The sequence below is a fragment of the Rhea americana genome, unplaced genomic scaffold (genome assembly GCF_003343005.1).
Source record: "Rhea americana isolate MKP2758 unplaced genomic scaffold, rheAme1 scaffold_173, whole genome shotgun sequence".
Taxonomy (NCBI): Eukaryota; Metazoa; Chordata; class Aves; order Rheiformes; family Rheidae; genus Rhea; species Rhea americana.
The window spans coordinates 157621-166527 of record NW_028185850.1 but is presented as its reverse complement, the minus strand read 5'-3'; the positions used below and the strand labels follow the sequence as shown (position 1 = coordinate 166527).

General features: G+C 39.8%; 1 protein-coding gene across 4 annotated transcripts in view; it reads left to right on the top strand.

Moving 5' to 3' along the window:
• Positions 1-8907, top strand: part of LOC146597967 (uncharacterized) — a 66323-nt gene that overhangs the window by 39976 nt on the left and 17440 nt on the right. The window lies entirely within an intron of this gene.

Sequence of the window (8907 nt, the reverse complement as noted above, 5' to 3'; positions counted from 1 at the left end):
AAAAAAAAAAAAAAAAAAAAAAAAAAAAAAAAAAAAAAAAAAAAAAAAAAAAAAAAAAAGAAGTTGATGTCAGCCCCATTCTGTGCTGGTCATCACATGAACTGCAAGACTTGGAAGAAAGTCTGTTGGCATTAGCAGGGCTTTGAGAAAATGCCATCTTTCAGCTGATTGCAAGCATGGTGGCAGTCCTTCACAGCAAAGCTGGCTTAATGCTATGCTAGGGCTCGTTAGATGCTTGGTCAGCTGAGCGGAGCAGCATGCAATTAGCAACACTGGGAAAGTCAGGCTGATACCGTGACCTTCAGTAAGTCTCACACCCGTGGAAGAAACTGTAAGGTGAGAGAGGACAAATGAAAACTCAGCAGCTGCTTTGCAGTGCTGCTTGTTCAGGTTCTAAGAAAAAGGTTGTATTCAGCAAGAAATCCATCTGTAGGCTGTACTTTGTGGATGTGTGATGCTGTGTTGATAAACCCTTGAATCCAGATGCTATATACAAACTGCAGAAAGGGGAAGAGAGAGAAAGCCAGATTTCCTGTTTAGAGAAGAAGTAAAAAAAAATCGCTTAAATTCCTGTTTCCAACAATCACAGTGCATGATTGAATAGATGCGTTTTGTTTCTCACTTCCCTGACTTCTGAGACTTCAGGTGTTATTGGTTGTTAGATGCAGGATGCTGGGCTAGGTATGGAAATTCTTGAGTTCCCAAGAGATTATTCTGTTGAGGATACTACTGTTTGACTGGATTCAAAGAAGGATTTGAAGTGAACTGATAAAGAAAGAAAATTGGCATAGAGCATGCAGTAACTTATTCCATTAAGGATCTGGCATGGCATTCAAGGGAAACCAATTATGATTTATGTCAATACAGTACAGATAATTTCCTATTGATTGACTGCCAGATCCTTGATAAAATAATGAGTTAGGCCTGATGCCAGTCATTCTTGGGCACTGGCAGATCAGTGTTTCTGTTTCACATGCCCTTGTGAAAAAGGCTTCTCTTGAAAATCTGTAAGTAATGTGAGTTTATAAATTCTCTTCAGGTATGCAAACTCAAGCAAACCTAAGCAGTGATTATCTGTGCTGCTGGTTATTTTTTTTAATATGTGCTCTTATCTAGGCATTTGCCTAAAGGTCTAGCAAAAGTGAGTTGTGCAGTCATTACCTAAACCAAAACAAAACAAGGAAGTGGCTGTTTGCTAAGGATTCTTCTTAGGAGATTAGTGCATGTTCTGATTTGAAGTACTTTTCAGAAAAAATTAATTTAGATGTTTGAGCCTGAGGTACCTGGAAGTAAGTGGCACCTCTCCAGGCTTAAGCTGGGCTGTTGGCAATGCCCCGCGCTTGCATGGGGGAGATTTTTACAAACTTTCTGTTGCTGCAGCCTTGACCACTGCTAGACTTTGATGCTAGTCTTCGATGCTTTCTATTGAAGTATGTGCCGGTTATCCAAGCCTGGCTTGACAGGCAGAACTGAGTTTTCCTACTCTAAGGATCAGAAGATGAGAGCTAGCAGTGGCTGGACTGTTCTTGCCCTGGGATAGGGGAAGGAGCTGGAAGATCCCCCTCTCCTGAGGCATGAACAGAGCAAAGACGGCCACTGCTGCTCCTGGAGGGATCATCCCCTCAAAGGACAGGTTGCTCTCCCCAGCATCCAGCTTCTCTCTTGTAAGCATTAGCAGCTGCTCTGGCTTTGGCATTTGTCTGTCTTAGGTAACTACTTGTCTTGCCTACACCCAATTACGTCCACATACTTTCCCACAAATGTTGCATATCTAACTATACCTAGAGGTCCGTAAGGTTGCGGTTATTGCTTTCCAGAGCAGAAATTAGCTCGGAGGTAAATCCTAGAAACTATGTTTGAACAGTCTCTCTCCAGAGAAAAGTATAAACCAGCCTGGTGAGGTTCGTGTGGAGGCTCTCAGCCTCCAGGGATGTTTGARGAGGAATGTAAAAGAATCAAAGCCCAGGTATGGCGAAAAAGGCAACCTGTGATTTAGAGGAAAGTAAAGAAATGCCAGTTGGGGTAACRTTATCTGTAGGAATGAAGTAACCTTACCTAGTCTGGCACTTGTCAGAGGATGGATAAAGCGAACCAGCTTAAACTGGAAGTCAGAGGTTAAATATAGGGAAGGCAACATGTACAAAAAATATTTCTGCTAAATATCGTTCTAACTGCTCTATTGGGTTAATAATTACCACACTTATTGGAGAAGTTTCTTTTGGGGGTCACTGCAATCAAAACTGGTCTCCCAAATGGAAAAACACTGAAAGTGACAGATACAACCATGTTTAATTGTGAGTGGAAAATGGGGGAGTCAAAGACTCAGACTATTTAGGAGCAGGTGAGCTATAATATTTGTTCTGGGTGATAAGGACTTTAAGAGGTTCACTCCTGCTGCCATGAGGTCTAAAGGCACTGCTCACCTTGTAACTGTGACAAAAAACGAATGGGAGGATCCATATAACAAACCCCATCCCTGCTTGGCCTTCGCTTACGCACCCAGGAGCAGGGCCAAACAGGCTCGATAGCTGTCCCTGTTCACAGCCAGACTTGCCTATGATATTAGCCCAGCTGCCTTTTCTGCAGGCCCTGGCAGTAAGGGTGAGAATTGACGGTGCTGATTTCAGCAAGAGCAAGGCTAAAGCCTTTAGTCCTAAAGCAGCATTAATCCTTGCCAGAATTTTAGCTGTTAACAGCTTGACTAGCTGTTAAACTGACTAGCTTGATCAGAAAGGCTAGGAAATGCAGTATAATTCAGTCTCTCCTGTGTACACAGATTTCTGATAGCCACCCTTTCTCACTCAAGCAGCATTTTGTGTGTGTTCAATGTCACACAAGCAAACTCTTTGAGTGCTTCCCTTGCATGATAATTTTTTTCTGTTGAGAACTGAGGCATATTGATTTTTTTTTTTAACTGCATCGAGGTTTCCACAGAGGTTGTGACATTTAATGTTCAGTTTTAGCTGCTCATTCCTATGCTGGATTGAAACAGAATGTGACCTTGCAAAATAGGCTCTCTTGGTAGCACCTTAGCAGCTGTAAACAACAGTATGTTTTACTCAGAATTGTCCAAGCACACCCAGTTTGGAAAAAAAAAAAAAAATAAATAAATTCCTCCAGACTGGTTGCCATACATAGACTGTGCTGCCACTCTAGAATGAGAGATTCCCTCCACTCCCCCTAATTTAATTCAAGCAATCTTATGAGAATGACCAGAGCTGGGTGATAAGTTTTATTGCATGCCTTGGTAGGTCTGCATAGCCAGCCTGTGCTGGAGCAAGGAACAGACTGGTTTGCTTTGATGAATGGCTTTTCAGCTAGAACATGCTTTCACCCAGTTGCTCAGTGTCTTAACAGTGGCACTGCTCCCTCTAATGTGGCAACAAATCCCATTTGCTACTGACACACACAAAAAAATAAGAGGTCTCTAAGGTACCCACAGATTGTCTGATAAATAATTCTGTATTTTAAATGCGATACATTTGACCTGATAATCAATGTGTGTTGCTACGAATGCATCCTCCCAAGGAGGTATGAGTTGGGTGGAGTGGCAGAACCAAGTGGAGTTTTTCTTTTGTGCTCAAATGCAGCCTCACATGTACTGCACTGGAAACAGAATAGGCTGAAATATCTACTTGCATGGTAGAGAGAGTGTAGATGGCTGGGAGAAAGATCTGCTTTAGAGAAGGATTTCTGCACAAGAGCAAGCTCACAGGTTCCAAATCCTGAGCCCAATGATCCTCTTGCAGAGAGATATCCAAGCCACACTGGACTGGGGCAAGAACCCTTAAAGGCTGAAAACCACCCGGACGAGTTGAAACTGCGTGGAAGTGGTTCAGACTCCATTGGTGGGTATGGCTGGCTCCAAAATTCAGAGAGTAAGAACCAATTACCCAGCACCTCTTCCATCTCTCAGGTGTAGAAGAGAATCAAGCCCAATTACCTCAACTGATGTCATGTAGATTTAAGAATTCTGGAAACTGGCAATGAAGAGCAGTGAACATATGTCTGTTTTGCATTTTTAAATTTTAGATAATTCATAGAGAAATATTTCTGTTTTGATTTTTTTAAATACTGTATGTTTAGCAACAACCTCGTTTTATTCAGGCACACTCTGTAGGTGCTCTGGGACTGCTTAGGCAGTCTAGTTTGAAAGCCAAGCAGCTTGTGAGATGGCCAATTTTTCTCCCATTTTAGTAGGATGAATATCTAGCTCAATTCTCCATTGCCAATTCATACAGGAAGAATTAAATTTCACTAAATGGATGAATAGCCAGCTCATTACAAAGTAGTTATTCCATAATTTTGTTCAGGCTGACAGCAAAATCCATTCAAAGGATCCAACTGATGGCATCCCTGTATGAAAGCATCTGCATCACCACAAGCTTTTTTGTTTTGATTAGTTACCAGAGTATTTGAAAACCAAACTACTAAATTTCTGTATTCTTTCTGAAGATTAATTTAGATAACGTTTAAACATCTTGAAACTATATTCATTCGCAGGTCCTACAACAACAAAACAGTGTCACATTTTGAACGGCAAATGGTCCATTAGTGACCTTATTGCTTCCTTACAGTATGTCATAAATTTAAAGAGTGAGGTTAATTTTCATATCATCTAATCATTTATCAAATAGATATCATAAATCATTGTCTAAGGCATCAAGTTTTAGGTCAGGTGTCAGTCAAAGAGCTAACATTTCCCCCTCTCCAATTTTGTTCTGCTTTTYGAGATCACCTTTATGATTATTATAGAATCTAATTTTGCTGATAACAAAATTCCTTGTAAATTTTTCAGTAGATAAAAATGACATGTTTTTGTTCTCATGGAAAACAAATAAGCAAACATACTGTTCCTCATTTTTTTGCTCCACCTTATTCCTTATAGAACCTGTGCTACATCTGCATTCTTGCTACCCATTGCTTCCTTGCCTCTTCCTCATTAACTGTTATCTTCTTTGTTTCAAAGGGAAAATCACTTGTCTAAAAAGTGTGAAACATCAATGTTGTAAAGGCTCTTGTATTTTTTCCATATGACTTGCCATGCTAATAGAGAGTGAATATTCTAGATACCTGTCTCTGCTCAAGTGTAGCAGGTACAAATGTTTAATTCCAGCTGTAGGATTTTGGCACTGAGGCTGTTGCCAAACATGAATTTAACATTAGAAGTGACTAATCTGATGATGAAGCCAGGCCACTGTACTGTGTTGCTTGACTGTATTTGAACAAGACAGACCCTAAACAGGGTGAAGAAAATGATATACTCTAAACTGTAAGAATAAATTTTAAAGAAGGAAAAGACTGAAAATAGTAGTTCGGACTGTCATTGCAAGATCATTGCCTATTTTACGCTTGCTTATATTTTGTGGAGTCTATTTTTAAACGTCCCAGACAATGCATCCTTTGGGAAGCTATTCCAGAGACTAGCACATCTCACCATCTGGAAGTTTTTTCCTGATATTTTCTCTTAATTTTTCCTTTGTTAATACCTTTCCCATCATAATCACCTATTAAATCACTTCTAAAATTATAGCTTCTCTGCAGGTTATTTGAATAACCAGAATAAATTGAACGTTTATACCTTCTGTATGGAATTCTATAGGATGATTAACTTCCCTGTAGCAAGTATAGATAGCTCTGTTTTATTCAGCACTCCTGATTTGAAAGACCGCTTCAGCAGAACTGAAAAAAAACCCACCTTTCTGTTAAGTTTTACAGAACTTCGCCACAAGATCCTGATCTGCTATGTCATACTCTTTTTCGGTGTAAGTTATACTTTGCACTCTGTCAAAGTATATACTCCCTTAGGAGAAACTGGTGTTTCAACCAATGCTTTTAGATCATGTAAACATTTGGGACTGCTAATTGTTATATGCTCATAATATTAGTGCGTAAGATCTGGGAAAAAAAAATTCCCTGTAATGAAAGTACCACTATTTTAATTAACTTTCACATTTTGTATGTCAGGACATCAATTAAGCAATGCAAGCTGTTCTAACCATGGCCAATGCAGACTGCTTTCAGCTACTGCTTGTTCTGCCTGGCTCTTGATATGCTCTTCCTCCATAGCTAGAACAGCTGAACAAGACATGTGTCTCTTCCCTGGCCACRTTGCTTCACAGACCAGAATACAAACATAAACTGAAACTGAGTCCTCAGACAGGCTGGAGCTGGAATTAATGGTGCAATACGAATCTTGTGGTGGTGGTCAATCTATGGAGTACTCAAGAGGTTGTTGCTTACATGAGGATGAGCACTCTGGAGTATGCGGCCTTGGGGAATTGTGTGATTGCTACAGTAACCTTCATTATTAAATTCCATCTGCCATTTCCCAGTGAAGATGAGATTCTAGTGCCAATAGAGGGCTTTTTACAACAGATAAACTGAAGAATGATTGAAGGAATGTGTACTTTGTACAAATATAAAAGCAGAAAGTGAATGAGCTACTGAACAGTGTTGCCAAGCAGTCACTAACTAGTATCTCAGCTTGATGAATGTTGACCACTGATGCCTATCAACTCGTAATATACTACCCCAAAAAGATGGAAAAGGGAGTTTTGAGTGCCATAAATTGATACATCCTTTAAGGAATTGCAAAATTTAATTGACTAAATTGGGCAGATCATAATTGACAACCTGCAGTGCCCATTTCCAGAAAAGTTGGTGGAGATAGGCTGGTGAAAATAGAAATGATCCAGAAAATGTATGAGCCTAATATGTGAATCATTTTTTTTGAAACTCCAAATAAGAGAGGAAGAGAATGAAGGAAAAGTTATTTTACCCTGGCTGGAATCCCAAAGAGCTGAGTGAACAGATTTGCTAGGGAGCATTATCATTTACCTTCAAGACATGAAATATGGCAGACGTACACAGGATTTTAGCAAATTGGATGGTCTGCTGCATTTTGGCAAAGTCATCTGGATACAGTGAATACAAGGATGTGTACATTTTATGTGCCCTTTTGGGAACTACTGCTTGCACTAGTGCTTAGGAATAGTATATCGGGGTTAGTACATGCTGTATTCTGAACTCAGTGCTGGTGACAAAAATCAGAGAGAAAAATGAATGGGATGAATCAGGACTTTGAGCGTAAGACAAAAAGGAGAATAATACATAATTAGAGAATCACAGAATGGTTGAGATGGAAAGGACTTTTAGAGATCATCTAGTCCAACCCTCTTGCTCAAGCAGAGTCACCCAGAGCAGGCTGCCCAGGACCATGTGCATATGGCTTTTGAATATCTCTAATGGTAGAGATGCCAAAACCTCTCTGGTCACCTTTGCAGTAAAGAACACTTCTTGTGTTCAACTGAGATTTCCTATGTTTTGGTTTGCACCTGTTGACTTTCAATCTGTCACTGGGCATCACTGAGAAGAGTCTGACCCCATCCTCTCTGCACTCTCCTTTCAGATACTTATATACGTTGAAAAGTTCTTSTCTAAGTCTTCTCTTCTCTTCTCCAGGCTAAACAGATTGAATTACATGCTAAACTAATATCTGACTTACCTTTCTGTTTGTTGCTTTTACTAAGTTTTAAAATGCCTTTATTTTTCATTTTCTYTGGTAAGTTCTGCACACAAAGCTTTTGATAGGGTAAAAAAGCCATTATTTCAAAGGAAAGCAGTTTTTTCCCCACTGGAGCAGCAGCATTTTTCTGTTGTTCATGTTCAAAGTAATACAGAAACTGCTCTGCCTTTCACAGGTGCAAATCAGGAGCAGTTCCATCACATCTAGTACCCAAATTATCACCAGGGTACTTAGGACCAGAATCTCACATGTTGTGTTGATTTAGGGATTGACTGCAGAGAGTTATGATTTAGGAGCTGTTCGAAAGGGCTTGACGTAAACAAGAAGAATGTCTGTTCCAAAAACAAGGATTGCTATACCTGAGAGAAATGATGATATTTGATAGCGCTAAATCAGTGGCTGTAAAAAGTAGTTGTGTTAAAAAATGTTCGGTCTTATGAGCAAAATTGCAGCATGTTCTTGCAAAGTTAAATTATTTGGTACATTTATCCCCAGACTGTCCACTGAGATGTAAAATAGACAAAAGTTATTACCAAGGGTGATAGGCTGGCAATGGACTGAAGTGCAAGATTTTTTTTTAAAAAAAAAAACAATATGATGTTTATCACAGTACGAAGTACTCAATATTCTGGTATCAGGTTACCACTAGAAATGTCAACGTGTCTCACAGGCTGACTCAAGAGATTTTTGACCACAATTGAGTGGTAAGATTAAAGATTTATTATTTGAGAATATTGAAAGTTGACACTTTACATCATGGATCTGCACATCATTGCAGCAAAGCAATTTTCTCCGAATATTATCTCAGAAAACAACTGACATAAGTGCATCTGTAACATACTTTGGCTGGCTGGTTAAACAAACTGTGCTCTTTGTCTGACTGAATTGCCTCTGCATATTTTGTACCATACTTTTGTTTCTAAAGGACCTCCCATCARTAGGGGATCTCTTACGTCCAAAGCAGGGGGCATTAGAAGATGTACATTTGGTTCTTCTATTTAATTGTCCAGTTCAGTCAAACTCAGGAAGAGTCGCCATCCAGTGCAATGGCATAAGGTCTGGTGGAGGGGACAATGCAGAATGCTGCCTTCCTACGTCAGTGGGGACRTGTCAATGTTAAAAGAACGAACATTTAACAAGAAAGATGTAGACTTCCCATCCTTTGGCGCTCTGCCTTTTGGATGTTAAACTGTTTGAGGATGAAGTAATGTTAAATTTGAATTCATGGGGTCTATGAAAGCTGTTTGTGATTGTAACCATTTGTGGATCTGTGGGCACCTGCCCTGTAGTAATGGTTATGTTTTGGGTGGAGGCAGAGCAGTAAAATGCTCTCAGCCCGTGGCAGCTGCATTCATTGGGAGCCACTTCTTCCATCACTG